This window comes from Panthera onca, chromosome A1 (genome assembly GCF_046562875.1).
Source record: "Panthera onca isolate mPanOnc1 chromosome A1, mPanOnc1 haplotype 2, whole genome shotgun sequence".
NCBI classification, from domain to species: Eukaryota; Metazoa; Chordata; class Mammalia; order Carnivora; family Felidae; genus Panthera; species Panthera onca.
Window position 1 is genome coordinate 17,978,615 of NC_138339.1, and position 18,688 is coordinate 17,997,302.

At 35.3% G+C, this 18,688-nt stretch overlaps 1 protein-coding gene across 2 annotated transcripts in view; it reads right to left on the bottom strand.

The window, feature by feature from the left end:
- CDH12 (cadherin 12) overlaps nt 1-18,688 on the bottom strand; it is a 1,039,090-nt gene that overhangs the window by 525,247 nt on the left and 495,155 nt on the right. The window lies entirely within an intron of this gene.

Consider the following 18,688-nt stretch of genomic DNA (forward strand, 5'->3'; position numbering starts at 1 on the left):
ATAGTGATATATATATATAGTCCACAAGGGCAAAGATCTTTTCAGCCATTTATTGTGTATAAATTATTTTCGAAAATATGTTCAATTTAGAATTTTACTATTTACACACATGTGGTAGAAAGGAAATGCTCTAGACTATTTTTTAATATTTATTTATTTTTGAGACAGAGAGAGACAGAGCATGAACGGGGGAGGGGCAGAGAGAGAGGGAGACACAGAATCGGAAGCAGGCTCCAGGCTCTGAGCTGTCAGCCCAGAGCACGACGCGGGGCTCGAACCCACGGACCGCGAGATCGTGACCTGAGCTGAAGTCAGACGCTTAACCGACTGAGCCACCCAGGCGCCCTAGACTATTTTTGACAAACAGCATCTTTCCTTACTACCAGATTCAATGACATAGATAGTAATAATTGGAAAGAAAATAATTCAGCAAACATTTCACTTGGGAAAGAAAGGCAGAATTCTCTGAATGAAACAGAATATATTTTATCCCATGACTATATTAAATTTGATTTCTGATGCCCCTGTTTACTTTCTAGATTATCAAGTAACACATATTTTAAAATGAAATTCATCAGAATATTTGCTATTTAAAGGTCTGGTTGGTGTTTGGGATCATATTTTTAGCCCTGTTCTTGTACTCAGAAATCCAGGAGAATTTTCCCTCTATTATCTGGCTCTCTCTTTAAGTTTCGGAAAGCTGCATTATTTTATACCTAGTGTTTGCCGGCAGTAAAACTGAATCTATTCTTGTCTGCTAGTCTTTTGTTACTCAGTAGTGTGTGTTAGTAGTTGCTTGTCTTCTTTTCTTTTCATATTTCTGACCTTTTTTTCTTCTCATATGTTGTCTAGTGTTAGGAGACACAGTGATGCAGAGAATTATAAAAGAAAAAAAAATAAAAGGAAAGAAAAGGAAGGGAAAAAAATAAAACCTACAATGCAGAAGTTGCTTTCCGGTAGCAATAGAATTACAGAGAAAAGAAAAAGTTGAAGTCTGACAGGATTAGCCTGCTGACTTGCTGAGTTTATAAGCCCTGTAAAGAATACCAATGAGAGAAAAAAACAGAAGCTAGAAGACAATGTAATAAATCTTACCCATAGATTTGCTCACCAAGAGTTAGGAAATAAAATCAAGTTCTGGATACCATTAATGGTCAGGATGTCGCAGAAGACAATCAGATTTGCATCTGCTTCTCTTTTCAAAATTAACAGAAACACTGGAGGTGGCGCTCTTTGTGAAATGATTACACGATGTGCAGATCAATGCAGACCTCTTCTCCCCTCTGACATCTGGGACTTACACTAAATGGAAGTGGAACTAGTTACAGATAGACATTTCAAAACTACTGAATCAGTCCACCCAGGGTGAGGACTGGTAACGATTTACTGAGGATTAAAAGACTAGGAATAGATCAAAATCAATACGGGTATCATAACATGGAGACTAAAAATCAGTCCTGAAAACCACACAACAAGGCTAGGTATCAAACAGGTCCTCATTTATTATGAGAGATGGAGTATGTGACCGGATTCAGGAGTGCTAAGACACAGATGGAAATTAAAAGTTGTTACAGTCATCTGAAGCTTCCCATCATTATGGTCTTCCCAATAATGCAGACCTGCTTATAACAATCAGATGCTCTTTCTAGAATCATAAGGTCACATAAATGATTATTAAAATCTGTAAAAATTTGATGAAATACAGAATTCCTTTCTAGAAATAAATCACTTATAATGCACAGACACAAACATTTTCCACATCATTTTGGGGAGTGAATAAACTTACTGAAATCTGCCCTAAGACCCTAATTTAACTACTCCTAAGTCTTACCTGTATGGTCTTACAGTTTTGTATATTTAACAATCATTACTTATAGGAACAAATACATGATCTTACAGAAGCAAAACAACTGGATAGTTCATAAAAGTCCCCACATTATGGGATTGGTTAAAAGTATTATGGTATATACAAACAGTGGGATTTGTTCAACCTTTAAAATTGATACTTTCTTATGTAAGAGTTTAATAGTTTTAATATATAGGTGTTATATGTTACTAACCACAAAGACAAGTTTCAAAATTGTGCATACTATCAGAACTCATTATTATTGTAAGAAAATATAAACATATATGCAAAATGAAAGTCTCGAAAGAGTATTCACCAAAACTTGACAATTATTTTCTGTATTTGATTTATAAATTTGCTGATCTAAATTTTCTAATTTCACTACACTGGATGCGTAGAGATTTTACTTACTGAAGATCGACCTATCTTAGTGACACACATTTAAATTACACCTATTTTGGGGCGCCTGGGTGGCTCAGTTGGTTAAGCATCCAACTTTGGCTCAGGTCATGATCTCACGGTTCATGGGTGCAAGTGCTACATAGAGCTCTGTGCTGACAGCTCAGAGCCTGGAGCTGCTTCAGATTCTGTGTCTCCCTCTATCTCTGCCCCTCCCCACTCGCTCTCTGTCTCCCTCTCAAAAATAAGTAGACATTAAAAAAATTTAAAAAAATAAATTATAGCTATTTCTGAGAAGAAAACACATCACATGTTTTAATTCTGGCATATGGGTAATATGTGGATTGCTTGAATGGAGACAGAAGTAATTTACAAAGAAATACAAATTTGACGGATGGAAAGTTGCAGATCCCGACGCCTTTACCCCATGACCAACCACTAACACAAAGGAGAAACCAATGAGTCAATCCCTCTGGTAAGTGATGAAATTCACCTTCAAGTCTTGAAAAGCACTGAACTTTGATGTGAGTCTGAGATCTGAAAGTGGGGCATGTTCCTATAGTCAGGAATCCAGAGCAGTTGCTCCTAGGTTGTCAAAGGCAAATCTGGATCATTTTACTGTTATTTCCTAGAGAGTAGGTGAGGAAAAAGTGGAAATGGGTTGGACAAAATAAGGCAAGAAATAATTTTTCAGTATACCAGCACCAGAGACCCAGGCAGCTGGGCATCCTCAAAGGACTGAAGAAATCTTTGCTGAGAGGAAATAAACTCTATCCTGGAACCATCTTCCACTCTGCCCCCTCCCTGCCCACTGCTAACACTATCACCACCACCAATAGTGGGAAAAGGAAGTTCTGAATCAGTAGTTTGGGGAACTCGCTATCTGCCACATCTAGATGCTTGAACACTCAGATGGAAGACAGCAGACTATTTCAGAAAGTACATATAAATTAGAAGAGAACTCCTGATAGCAGGACGCATCACCCATTCTCAGTCCTGGTTCTAAGCAAAGCTCTCTGAAGGATATCCAGGACATATTAGATGACTGAGGGTGGAGGCAGAAATACTGAAATTGAGCGGTATCATTTCCTATTTAGTAGCACGGGCTACAGCCAACTCCCATGGCAACACTTTCGGATGAGTTACATTGAGGGAAATATTTTTTTAAGAGACAAAAAGAAATAGATGTTTATAGATGCTTATAAAAGTATTTAAAACCTTTTTTATCTTTCCACTCTACTTCACAGTCCTAAGCAGATACCATCTATGTAATATTTTATGACTTTTAGTTTCACTAGCATTATTTCTCTTGATCTTTATCACCGGGGTAAGGAATATCAGTGTTTTACCAAGGAGGAGTCTAAATCACTGGAAATGACTTGAGGCCATCCAAATTCCAGCAGAGCTGGGACTCACACCATAGACATCTCAGTCCAATCGCCCTTATTCAATGCATGTAGCATGCTGTCTTGCATGACCATATAAACCTATAAAAAGAATGATTTATAGCCAGGTATTCATTTTAGGTATAGATAATTTCATTGTTGTAAATGATTTTAGATATCTGCTCCATTTGGGCATTCTAATTACTTTCATTAGTAAATAAATTTGCATTTTGAAGTAGATTACATGGGCAATATCTTCCACTTTGCAGGTAATTTACAGCCAAGGGGGGATTCTCTCATTCCACAGTAATAATCCTCTTAAATGTGCTTTGGCAACACTGGAAATCAGAATACAGCTTGCCTTTAGTGAACTGAAATTGTCACCTAGGACGAGTCCTGATATTCCAAACTCCTAATAAAAGCAATTAAATGATAATAAACATTGGCTAAGTCATAGGGATTTTTTTTCTATAGAACTTCATATATTAAACTGGAATCCACCCAGCCTTTTGATTGAAAAAGATAAGACCTTTTTTTTTTTTTTACTGTATTTTGTATTTTTTTAATTAAATATATAACAGTATCTTTTTAAATTTTTTTTAAATGTTTATGTATTTTTTTAGAGAGAGACAGAGCATGACCAGGGGAGGTGCAGAGAGAGAGGGAGACACAGAATCAAAGGAGGCTCCAGGCTCCACACTGTCAGCACAGAGCCCGATGTTGGCCTCAAATTCACGAACCATCAGATCCTGACCTGAGCCGAAGTCTGACACTTAACCCACTGAGCCACCCAGGAGCCCCTGTAGCAACATTTTTTTTTAAGTGACTTTTCTACCTAAATCCACACGAGCACTCCACGTCAATGTACATAAAAAGCTGTCCTGAGAAAAAAGATCCTGGTTCCAGATCTTATCCAGATTATCATCCAGTGCCTGACCTTCTATAATTCTGGCATTCTTGGCACCTCACTGGATCCATTAGGATGACATACATGAGCATAGTTTGAATCAGGCAACAAACACAACCCTATACGGATGCAGACATATATACAGGAACAGACATAGGCACTTCATAGTTCAAAAGGAACCGTAATTCTCTGACTACAGAGTAGAAATTGGTGAATATCTTTATATAAAATACAGAAATAACTTTTGGTTTGTTTTGTTAAGCAGTCTATCAGTTTACATATCACACTTACTGAGGATGTCCCATCAAATCAGCAAACCATTCGTCATTCCTTTAATATTAATTTAACCAAATATAAAATAAAGTAACTAAAATGGTCAAACTACTTTTTCAGCATGGTCAAGTGCAAATCATTCCTGCCCAAAGCTTAAGACTGATCATATATAAACAAAAGCCAAATTCAGAGAGGTATTTGTTTTAAGCTTAGTAAAATCAAAGCAAATCATTTTGTGCTATTTATGAAAATTTGGGAGGGGGGAGAATAGTAATATTGCCTAAATAAGAAAGCCTCTAATAATAATCAATAAAACCATGCACATTTTAAAACTTTACATATATGACACTGAAAGTTAGAAAAAGGTAGTCATAGAACATTTAGATGAACACAGGTCTCATTATATCACTTACTTAAATCAACCAAGTTGTCATTTTAAAATGTGTTTATCATTCAGACTATTTATATACTTATATACTTATAGTTTATATACTTATACTTTATATATATGTATATATATGCATATATATACTTGACTATATATATATGTGTGTGTATATATATCATCTATATATCTAGATATATCTATATACATATATAGATATAGACATATATATATAGATAGGTATAGATATAGACATAGATATATATATATCTCCTGAATATCAACTGAATTCACTGTCTTTCAGATTTAGATGGACTTTTCTTGAATCTCCTATGTCAATCCTGTAGTAGTTCAGGTGGGCCTTCACAGTATGTTTACTGGTGCTCAGACTGACCAATTTTCAGGGTCACTCAAATTTCTGAATCACAGCGACTGCTGAGCTCCCTCTTATAGTTGACATATAATATTTGTCTATATTAACCCCATTTATTTAGAGTTTCCAGACAAATACATAAAAACATTCATATTTGATACATAGTAAACTTTACCTATCTGGGGAGACGGATGAAGGTTACACATTAGAAAACCAACAAGTGGGGCGCCTGGGTGGCTTGGTCGGTTGAGCGTCCGACTTCAGCTCAGGTCACGATCTCACGGTCTGTGAATTCCAGCCCCGCGTCGGGCTCTGGGCTGATGGCTCAGAGCCTGGAGCCTGCTTCCAATTCTGTGTCTCCCTCTCTCTCTGCCCCTCCCCCGTTCATGCTCTGTCTCTCTCTGTCTCAAAAATAAATAAACGTTAAAAAAAAAAAAATTAAAAAAAAAAAAGAAAACCAACAAGTCAAAATTGAACATAGGATTTGCTCATGGCTAGATTTCCTTTGACCATTTTATCATTAATCATATTAGTGATATGATTAGTGTATCCTTATTCTTATGATCCAGTCTCCTAATACATCACTCCAATGCTCTTCATATATTCGGCTATCCATCCCTCACTCATGTCCCATCTCCTTCTTTCACTCTCTGGAGCCTAACTTTGTCTGGAGGTCATCTGCCACCATTAAGACGGCTTGCCTAAAACTAAGTCGCATGACTTTTTGTACATCTAGTACCAAATATTAATGCCATCTATTTTTTCCTTCCTATAAGCAGATGGTGTTTATTTATTATAAAGCACTACCTATATTGGGCAACTATAGACACATACCCACCATTAATTAACAATAGTTACTAAATATCTACTATCAAGAGATGATAACATTCAGGAAATGAAAGTAATAAAATTAGTAATAAAAAATAAAACAAAAATATTTATATTTATACTAAGCACTTTACCCATATATTTTTTACATCCTCATAGCAATTTCTAGGAAAGTATTCCCATTATGTGCGTGTGTGTGTATATAATGGGAATATACACACACAATGGGAATATACACACATATGTGTGTACAAATACGAGACTGAGTCTAAAATAATTTACAAATATTGGTATATTGGTTCAGATCAAATTGCAAATTAGTGTCAAACCATGATAAACTCCAAGCATATCTTGGTACACGTCTCATTAACAACACTGTAAAAAACTTCAGTACTATTTAAATGAAGAGATCAAATCTCAGATCTCAAGGACCAAGTGACTCTCTCAGAGATATGAACTGTACACAAAATAACTAGAAACAGTATTCGATATGTGTCAAATCATGGTATAAGAAAAGACTGCTTCTAATGGAAAAAAGAAATACCAATAGCAACTAAAATAATTAAGGAAAACAGCTTCAGGGGCACCTGGGTGGCTTAGTCAGTTAAGAGTCTGACTCCCTCAGGTCATGATCTCATGGTTCATAAGTATGAGCCCTGTGTTGGGCTCTGTGCTAACAGCTCAGAGTCTGGAGGCTGCTTTGGATTCCGTCTCTTTCTGTCTGTGCCCCTCCCTGGATTGCGCTCTGTCTCTGTCTCTGTCTTTCTCTCTGTCTCTCTCTCATTCTCAAAAATAAATAACATTTAAAAAAATTTAAAAACAGCTTCAGGTGAGATAGTTTTAAACTGATTTCTGAACTGTTGGAAGACTTGGGCTGAATGGGCCTTTTCTAAATTAGTATCTATGTATAAAGAGATAGATACATTATTTGTATTTCTTCTACCATTTAAAAGAAGACATGCTGATAATATAGTTATTGCTGATAAGCCAAGAGTGAGAATGGCAGAAACAGACAAAAATAGCAGAATTACAAAAGTGTTTAGGTTGGGTCTTCCCATGAGAGATGAGTGCATTATTTATTCTTGTGGCTACAGCCAATTATTTCTGACTTCTGGTATTTACTTATACTTCTGTTTATATCTAGGTGGGCACTTGACAACTATTTTTAAAGTGACATATTGAAAGAGATTACATAGATCTCGAAGTTGTCTGCTCACACAAATTTCTTATCAAATATAAACTCAATATTTCAAATAGAATGTAGCATAATGCATAAAATTATAAACATCATAATGACTGGAAAAATGAGATTTGATTAATATAAAAATTTCCTCTGCTTAATGAGGGAATGAGAAAGATCACTGTCAATGTTGTCTGTAGTTAAGCCTATTATTCTCTTTTTTGTATTTTATAATTAAAGGCAGGGTGGAGGGGAGAGACAGACTACTGTCATACTAATTCAAGTAAAAAGCTTTAGATTGATCCAAGAAATTGCTCTGTTCCCCACAGGACATATAAGTCAGCAAGTAATTAATAAACATATGTTTATTATTAACAGGTAAACATTGATAAATTTCTCATTCAGGTATAGAACAAATACAAAACTCATATTGGATCTTATGTATGAGACATATTTGGAAGTTAAAATAGAATGGGTGGAAGAGAGAGTTATCACAATGGGCTTTGTCCTAATTTGTTCCTAATTAAAATGCATATTTTCTGGTAAAAAAAATCTAACTATATGGAAATTCAGGAGTACTTTCCTTTGGTATTTTAGTGCACATTTCATTAAATATGGGCTTTGAACACATGATCGATATTATTAGCTATAGCCTTTCCATATTGTTAAAGTGCCTTGACAAATTTAAGCATTTAATAGTTTTCTCTACTGGTACATCAATAGTTTTCTCAAGTTATCTATATACCCTCGATGGGTAGATACTCTTTCTTTTTTTTTTTTTTTAAAGGTTTATTTTATTTCTTTTGAGAGAGAGAGAGAGAGAGCGGGGAGGGACAGAAAGAGAGGGAGAGAGAGAATCCTAAGCAGGCTCCATGCTGTCAGCACAGAGCCAATATGGGGCTCTATCCCATGAACTGTGAGATCATGACCTGAGCTGAAGAATCCAGATATTTAACTGACTGAGCCACCCAGCAGCCCCAATGGGTAGAGTTTCTTAATACTAAAAGCAGAAGGAATGAGCCTGCTTGAGTAAATTTGACAAAGGCTGGTGTTTTCACGTCTATTGTATATATGTTTGTTTGTTTGTTTTTAGGAACAAGATATAAACTTCATTACTTCAATTAAGCCACTATCATTATTGAGTTTTTAAAGCACTTACACAATCTTGATGAATGCAGATTGATAGAAAGAAAACAGACTCTAACCTACAAACAGAATAGACAATATTTTCAGATTATATTAAAATGTCAACAAACTTTTATGAATTCCACAAAACAGAAATTGTGAGCAGATCATGAATTATAAACATACAAAATGAAATAGTAAGTAATAATAAAATGTTTTTAATAAGTGAATTAAATGAAATAAAAAAATACTATTTTTGATTAGTTTTTGGCCAAAGAGGAAATTTAAAACTCTAAATATCAGTGCCAACTATCAGGTCAATGTGTATTAAAAATTCAGGAGACTGAGGGCAAAGCTGTTATGAAGTGCATTTATAGCCTTTAATAAAATATGTATAGGAACTGAAGAAGTTAGAAAATGAGCATACAGACATAAAGAAAGCAAGAGGGATAGAACAACATAAATAAAAGAAGAAAATAATATAATACATTTTTAAAGAAAAAGCTGTAGACTTAAATAATAGATCTAAGAATCAGAGTTTTATGGTAAAACAATTGGAAAGGCAGTAAAATAGACCCCTATACAAGTCTAATCAAGAAAAAAAAAGCATCAATTCATAAAATACAGAAGGGAATATTAAGAAATTATTTAATTTGGAAGAAAATATAAATTACCATAATTAACTCAAAAAGAATTATTACTGACTAGAAACATAGTCAAAATATTCATTGATACATAAAAGTTGTTAAACTATAATCTCTATAGAAATGCAAAGGGAGACATTATAATGTTTGGGTTTTTAAATTTACGAATTCAAAAATATGGGTATATACTTGTTATTGAGATATACAAATATACAGTACATACTCCTCTATTATCAAAGTAAGAAAATTAAACAGCAATTATATATCAAAGGAAGTATCAGTGAAAAATTTTAGAAGTCAATCTGTTAAGCATAACATGACAGAAGACCCATCTGCCATAGTAGCAATCATGAAAATAGTACATGTTTATATCAGTTAGGGTCCAAAAAACAGGTGGAACCATATGATGTCTATAACAGACACACTCAGTTTTGACTTGGGGTCTTTAAAGGTATTTTAAGATCTACCAGACAGGGGCAGCTGGGTGGCTCAGATGGTTGAGCATCCAAGTCTTGATTTCAGCTCAGGTCATGATCCCAGGGTCATGGGATCCAGTCTGGCATCAGGTTCCCTGCTGACCATGAAGCCTGATTAAGATTCACTCTCTCTCTATCCCTCTGCCCTCTCACAGCTCTCACACACACAGACACATGCATGCATGTGCTATCCCTCTCTGTCCCTAAAAAAAAAAAAATAATAAATAAACAAACAAACAATCTACCAAGCAGATGTAAGTACAAAAGAAAGAAGGATCAAGTTTATTAGGATATTAGAATGAGTCAGATTTTAATTTAAGGTTTTAAGTACAAACAGCACATATAGGGTAACTTTTTACTAAGAAAACATTCAGGGATGCCTGGGTGGCTCAGTCAGTTAAGCAGCCAACTCTCGATTTTGGCTCTGGTCATTATCTCACGGTTCGGTTAGTGGGATGGAGCCCTGTTTCAGGCTCTGTACTGACAGTGCAGAGCAGGCATGATATTCTCTCCTTTCCCTCTCTCTGCCCCTCCCCAACTTGTGCACGTGCGCGCACGTGTGTGTATGTGTGTGTGTGCACGCGCGTGCGCGTGTGTGCGCGCGCTCTTTCACAAAATAAATAAACTTAAAAAAAAGAAGAAATTACACATGCTTTGCTCTGAGTACTATTCTGTTTAAAACTAAACACGCAGTACTATCACACCACTGCCCTCCTGAATACCCATTACTCATTTAGCCCATCCCCCACCCACCTCCCCTCCATCAATCCTCAGTTTGTTCTCTATAGTTAAGAGTCACTTATGGTTTCCCTCCCTCCCTTTTTTCCCCCTTTCCCTATGTTCATCTGATTTGCTTCTTAAATTACAGACATGAGTGAAATCATATACTATTTGTATTTCTCCAACTGACTTCTTGCACTTAGAATAATACACTATAGCTCCATTCACATCATTGCAAATGGCAAGACTTCATTCTTTTTCATGGCTGAATAATATTCCTTGTATATTTGTTAAGATATTTGTCATATTTGTTGTATATACAACATCTTCTTTAACCATTCATTAGTTGATGCACATTTGGGCTTTTTGAATAATTTGGCTATTATTGATAGTGCTGCTATAAACATAGGGGTGTATGTGTCCTTTAAATCAGTATTTTTGTGTCATTTGGGTTAATACTTAGTAGTTCAAGTGCTGGCTCTTAAGGTAGTTCTATGTTTAACTTTGTGAGAAACCTCCATACTGTTTTCCAGAGTGGCTACAACAGCTTTCAATCCCATAAACAGCGTATGAGGGCTCCCCTTTTCCCACATCCTCGCCAACATCTGTTGTTTCCTGTGTCATTAATTTTAGCCATTCTGATAGGTGTGAGGTGGTATCTTAGTGTAGTTTTGACTTGTGTTTCCTTGATTATGAGTGATGTTGAGGAGTGATGTTGAGGATCTTTTCATGTGTCTGTTAGCCATCTGGATGTCTTTGGAGAAGTGTCTATTCATGTCTTCTGCCCATTTCTTAACTGCATTATTTGCTTTCTTGGGTGTTGAGTTCTATAAAGAACTTCTATAAGTTCTTTATAGATTTTGGATACTAATCCTTTATTAAATATATCATTTGCAAGTATCTTCTCTCATTCCATAGGTTGCCTTTTAGTTTATTATTTCCTTCACTTCTTGATGAAGTCCCAATAGTTCATTTTTTTTCTAAGCTTGTTTATTTATTTTGAGAGAGAGTGAGCAAGAGGGTCAGAGAGACAGGTAGAGAGAGAGAAACCTAAGTAGGCTCTGTGCTGTCAGCACAGAGCCCAAGGCAGGGCTTGAACCACGAACCAGGAGGTCATGACCTGAGCCCAAATCAAGAGTCAGATGCCTAATTGATTTAGCCACCTAGGCACCCCTCCATTAGTTCACTTTTGCTTTTGTTTCCCTTTCCTCCAGAGACATGTCCAGAAAAAGTTGTGGCTGATATCAAAGAGGTTGCTGCCTGTGTTATCCTCTAGGATTTTCATGGCTTCCTGCCCCATATTTAGGTTTTTCATCCATTTTGAATTTATTTTTGTGTATGATGTAAGAAAGTGGTCCTTTTTCATTCTTCTAAATGTTGCTCTCCAGCTTTCCCAACACCATTTGCTGAAGAGACTGTCTTTTCCATTGGAAATTCTTTCCTGCTTTGTGGAAGATTAGTTGAACATATTGTTCTGGGATTCCTATTCTGTTCCATTGATCTATGTGTCTATTTTTGTGCCAGTACCATACTGTCTTCATTATTACAGTTTTGTAATATAGCTTGAGGTCCGTAATTGTGATGCTTCCAGTTTTACTTTTCTTTTTTCAGGAGTCCTTTGGCTATTCAAGGTCTTTTGTGGTTCGATACAAATTTCAGGATTGTTTGTTCTAGCTGTGTGAAAATGCTGGTGTTATTTTTTTAGGGATTCCATTAAATGTGTAGATTGTTTGGGGTAGACATTTTAACAATATCTTTCTTCCAATCCATGAGCATTGAATGCTTTTCCATTTCTTTGTGTCGTCTTCAGTTTTTTATAAGTGTTCCATAGTTTTTAGAGTAGATACCTTTCTCATCGTCGGCTCAGTTTATTCCTAGGTATCTTATGGTTTTTGTTGCAATTGTAAATTGGATCAATTCCTTAATTTCTTTTTCTGCTGCTTAACCATTGGTGTATAGAAAGGCAACAGATTTGTGTACATTGATTTTGTATCCCATGATGCTGCTGAATTCTTGTATCAGTTCTAGCAATTTTGTGGTGAACTCTTTTGGGCTTTCAAAATAGAGTGTCATGTCATCTGTGAATAGTGAAAGTCTGAATTCTTCCTTGCTTATTTAGATGCCTCTTATATCTATTTGTTGTGTGATTGCTGAAAATAGGACTCCCTGTGTTATGGTAAATAACAATAGTGAGAGTGTCTTGTTCCTGACCATAGAGGAAAAGTTCTCAGTTTTTCCCCATTGAGGATGGTATTAGCTGTGGATCTTTAACATATGGCCTTTATGATATTGAGGTATGTGCTCCATCTATAACTACTTTGTTGAGAGTTTTTATCAAAAATGGATGCCGTATTTTGTCAAATGCTTTTTTCTGCATCTATTGACAGGATCACATGGTTCTTATCCTTTTTTTTATTAATGTGGTGTATCATGTTGATTGATTTGCAAATACTGAACCACCCCTGAAGCCCAGGAATGACTCCTACTTGATAACGGTGAATAATTCTTTTAATGTACTATTGGACTTGATTTGCTAGTACCTTGTTGAGAATTTTTACATCCATGTTCATCAGGGATATTGCCCTGTAGTTCTCCTTTTTACCAGAGTCTTTGGTTTTGGAATCAAGGTAATGCTGGCATTGTAATATGCATTTTGAAGTTTTCCTTCCATGTCTATTTTTGGAACAGTTTGAAAAGAATAGGTATTAACTCTTCTTTAAATGGTTGGTAGAATTCCCCTTGGACTAGGCAAACATAAGGCCCTCCTACTACTCTGCCATCTTAACTCTGCCTCCAGGTCTATTCTATGTTTAATACTTCACTTACTATCTGGAGTGTCATAAATCTGGGTAATTTGGCAACATAATATACACAAATGCGTCAAAACAAAGATTAATAAAAATACCCTATTTTTTTCTCAAATAAAATACCATGTGGTCTGCCAACTATTGTACAGAATTAGTGAATTGAGCAGAGACTGAAAAGAGAAACACGTGTTAACACAGAAAGTTCATTTACGACTTAAGTAAATATGTCATTTGTGCCACCCATGGTAATAGCAGGACTGATTAAGCAAGATCATAATATGCTGCTTTCCTATGCCAGTAAACACATTAATGGTAGTCCGTATAAATTGAATCGCTGAGTTCTATTTATATTGATGATGGTTCGCAAAGTTCCAAATTGACAAAGTAGCTATTTAATGTAGAGGATAAACATATTATTTAAAACAATATTTCTGTGCATTTACGTGTGTACTTAGAAGACATTTAAATACATTTTTAAAAATTTTAATACACACATAGATGAAACACTGAGTTAAATATATAGGTGTTTATTGTTATTATTTATTATAATTTTTTAAAAATTTTACATCCAAGTTAGTCAACATATAGTGTAATAATAATTTCAGAAATAGAATTTAGTGATTCTTCACTTACATATAACACCCAGTGCTCATCCTGACAAGGGCCCTCCTTAGTACCCATCACCCATCTAGCCCATCCACCCACCCACCTCCCCTCCAGCAACCCTCAGTTTGTTCTCTGTATTTAAGATCTCTTATGATTTGTCTCCCTCTCTGTTCTTGTTTTATTTTTGCTTCTCTTCCCTGATGTTCATCTGTTTTGTAATATATATGTATTTTCAAATGAAAAAAATTAGAGACTCTGAAGAGAAAATTGATAACTAAGGTTAAGTAATTAAAATGTAACAGTTAACTGAGTCTGTAAATGAATAATGGAAATATCCTTACAAATTTCTTAAATTTATCAATATGCAAAGTTAATGGAGAAATGCAGATGGCCTTTATCAGCATATGTTTTTCCAGGTGTATTTACATTTTTATTAAATATTTTGATCTTTAAATGGCAGTTAATTCATTTGAGAAACACTTATCTTAGAGAATGAAAACAACCATTTAATTATATGCCAACTGGGCCTGTTCTATAGGCAAGGTATGAAAAATATATGTGTGATGTAGATTAAAAGGCATGAAAAAGATATTTCTTTTCTTCTAAAAAACCTTTCTCATAGTTGCTCTCTACTGACTAAAATTATCTCTAAAAATGTAAAACATTGAGATTTAATAAGTTCCTCATTTCGCTTTTCTTGCTTTTTTTCTTTCCCCCCAAAGATAAGATGTCCTTGGGAAGCTGAAGAATATAACAGCAGAAAACCTTCATCGCTTTCTTGCTCAGCTCGAACTGCTGTGACAAAATACCATATTCTCCATGGCTTAAGCAACAGACATTTATTTCTGAGTTATGGAGGTAAGAAGTCTAAAATCCAGGTGCAAGCAGATCCAATGCCTAGGGAAGGGCCTGTTCCTGGCTTGCAGTCAGAAAACTTCTCCCTATACCTTTACAAGACATAGAGAGATCTGGTCTCTTCCTCTTCTTCTAAGGTCAGTAATCTCATTAGGAGGGCCCCACTCTCATGATCTCATCTAAACTCAATACATCCCAAAAGCTTTACCTTGAAATACCATCACTTGGGGGTTTAATGCTTCAACCTATGAATCTGGGGAGCCACAAACATTCAGCCTGTAAGCATTGCATTTATATGCCTACATACACATCTGTTGTTTAAATAATCCTTCAAAGAAACAAGACCAGATCTAAAACTTTAAACAAATGCATCTTTTGGGAACCAAAAATATGATGCTGATTTAGATAAAATATATTGAGTAGAATTGGAGACAATACTTGCAACATCTTTAATCAAACCAAGTAAATACTGATAATCTATTATTAGATAGTAAGAGAGCATATTAGACAAAGGAAAATAAATATGCCTTCGTAGGCTCCTCATATTCTACCATGATATTTATTTTCTCAGATGGTTTTCAAAAGTAGTGCCTTTATCCTGTGGCTATATAAAGACACTGTCCTCATGCTCATGGTCTGTGGTGAGCAATAAAACAGGTGTTGAAACTGATACCAAGAAATGTATTTGTTGTTTCTAATTTAATGCAGTCAAGGTTTAAAGGCTAAGAGTATTTTACTTTGGGCCAAAAAGGTATTGCACGACCCAGAAGAAATGAAATTATATAGTTTTGTTTTGTTTTCAGAATTTCCCATTATGTGTTAAAAAGGATGGGGAAGGAGGGATAAAGAGAAGAGGAAGAAGGGAAGCCCATGCACCCTAAAACAGGAGTGAAGGAAAGAAAAAAAAAAAAAAACAACTGTTTTAATAAACTGTAGTTAAGGGGTTAAAATAGTAACTCAAAAGATTTCTAGGTGAATCATACATAAAACAAGGAGATCCGATTTACAACTTAATTTTGTGTATCTCCTGGGAAATCACTTACCTAGTTCATGATAGATTTGTGATAAACCACTGGCAGTTGGGATTACACATGGGAGTTATCCTATGTGGCAATATATAGCAGGAGATTGGGAGACTTACGTTAGTAGAAAAGGTTACAGGTGAGAAAGTAAGTGTAGAAAAATGGGAGGATCTAACCAGGACACAACTGTAGCATAACCATCAAAAGGGCAGAAATGTGACTTAGCCATTTTGGTACCTAGAAGAGTGCTAGTCACATAGTCACTACTCAGGAACTAAGCGAATGAATGGATGGTTCCAGAGAATTTTATAAAAAGAGTATTTCATTAATGTTGCCATATCATCTCCCATCTCTAGGTAATACTTTTATGAACTTGGTCTGTGAATTTGGTGAATCGCTTTTGTGAACGTGACAATGAGGCAGAATTTGAACAAGTATATCTTCATCAAATGGAGTGCTTACAATAGATGAGATTTGGTCAATAGCAAAATTCAAGTATTTCAAACTTTTGTCTACACTGACATTAATGCAAACACTCACCAAGAAGAGAAAGCAACAACAGAAAGGAAAAAAAAAAACCCTTATTTCCTAAATACAAACATATTAAGCAACATTTCAAACTAAAATGTGAACTACCAGTGGAACTGACTCCCTTTCTTCAATGTGAATTAATTTACTCAACTTTGAAACTCAAATATTTGCATGTATAATACGACAGCTGGGTGTTTCACTGTTTATTTATTAATATGTGTATTCCTCCCTCCAGTAACAGATATGACCAATAAGTACGTTTCTAGGAGTACAAGCATAAACAATTTTGAAGGCGGGGATCGTATTTTTCCTTATCAATGGAAAATAAATGGGAAAAAAAAAGTGAACCTCAGGATCTAATTTCTTCAAATATCTCCTGAAATTGGGTCTAGCTGATAAATGCTACCATTCTAGTAAAATCCTATTATTTCTAGTTTTTCAATGGTACATTTGGTTTGTAATATTTAGAAAGTAATTTTTTCACTGAGAGACATTTATTCGATGCTATTATTAAATGACTACTACATGCCCAGCTCCTGGGTTACACAAGATGAATCAGATATCTATGTCATTTTCAAACAGTTCAAATGCCTTAAGGAGATAAATAATAAATGTAAATAAGCATATGATAAGTAGATGCTAATAAATGTCACAACAGGAGAAAAAGGAAGAAAACTTCTATAGATGCATAAAGTTAACTGTCCAGATTAATTAAAACTCCATGGAGAAAAGCTCTCTTCTTGAAGAAATCCAGCATAACTTTGATTTCAAAATTGACTGATCTACAAAACTTCAGCAACTCCCTTGTAACTATTATTTTTAACCACCTCAAGGAAAATGCTTCACCATCATCATTCTGTCAGTTAACTTCAGTATCTAAGAGCCAAGTGGAAAATAAAGAAATAAACCAAATAATAGTCTAAACTATTGTACTGATTAGCAGAAAAAGAAAAAGGGCAGGGGATGGGGCATGAACACTTGACTCTTTGTTCAACAAGCATCCAGCAGTTATATTTAATTGAAGCAGCCTGAAATAATATTCAATGCATCCATCCAGAAAAATATTTCCAAATGAATTACTTCTAGAAAATAATTTAGAGGGGACTATTAAGCTCTTTTGTTTGCCTATTTGCATACTTGTTTCATTTTGCTTTTAATCTTTTCACACAGTGAAACCTTATTTTGTCCTTCTAACACCTTGTCCTCCTTTCTGCCTACTGTTGCCTCAGGTACCTAGTGATCTCACTGACCTAATTATGTCTATGTCCTTCCTTTGGGCAGTCAGAAGAAAGTGCTGGAGAGCTGAGGTGCCAGTGGAAAAGGAGGCTCACTATCAGGCAGACAAGCAGGAAAGCAGGGATATCTGATAAGTTTGCTGTCTTAGGTATTACCCATTCCCTCACTGTATTCCATATTCCCACAAATACTTAATAAAACACACATTAGGTGGTGACAGCTTCAGAATGAGATTTGTATCACTTGAATTTAAACCTATGGTAAATCTAACCTCAAAGCAGATACTTTGTGACAACAGAGAACATCCAGGGACCCTCAGTCATATTTTGTGTTACACGGTTTTCCATAATTCGGGTACAGAGGTTATCACATCTTCCTACCTCTGTTTGGGTTATTTATGTATTTATGTTTCATATTTTATTTTTTTTAAATGTTTATTTATTTTAAGAGAAATAGAGGGAGAGAGAGAGAGTATGTGTGTGGGGGTAGGGGCAGAGAGAACGAGAGGGAGAGAGAGAATCTCAAGCAGTCTCCCCACTGTCAGCGCAGAGCCTGACTGGGGGGCTTGAATTCACAAACCGTGAGATCATGACCTGAGCCAAAATCCAGGTGCCTCTATGTCTCTATGCCTCTATGCCTCTATGCCTCTATGCACTCTATCCAGGTGCCTCCAAAATTCAGGTGCCTCTATGTTTCATATTTTAATGTTTATATCAGGCAAACACAGGAATCCATTCCTCTCTGCAAATAGAGATTATACTATGGCATTTTTGCTATTCTTGGATTCACCTATATTTTTTCACATACTTGAAGGTTTATAAATGCTTATAAAATTTATGCTACGATTTTGCTTCTTGGATTCAACAAATGTAAAATGTGTTCAATATTGTGGGTTCCTTCTGGATTTCTAACCACAACTGTTTTCATACATTGTATCATAAAAACAAACATTTCTAGAAATAATGCAGATTAATACATTATTTTCCCTATAAATACATGAGTTATATATGCATATTGAGATCAGCCTTTTCTTTATGAATTATCACCAGAAATATGAAATTAATCAAAATCAAATATTTATATTGATATT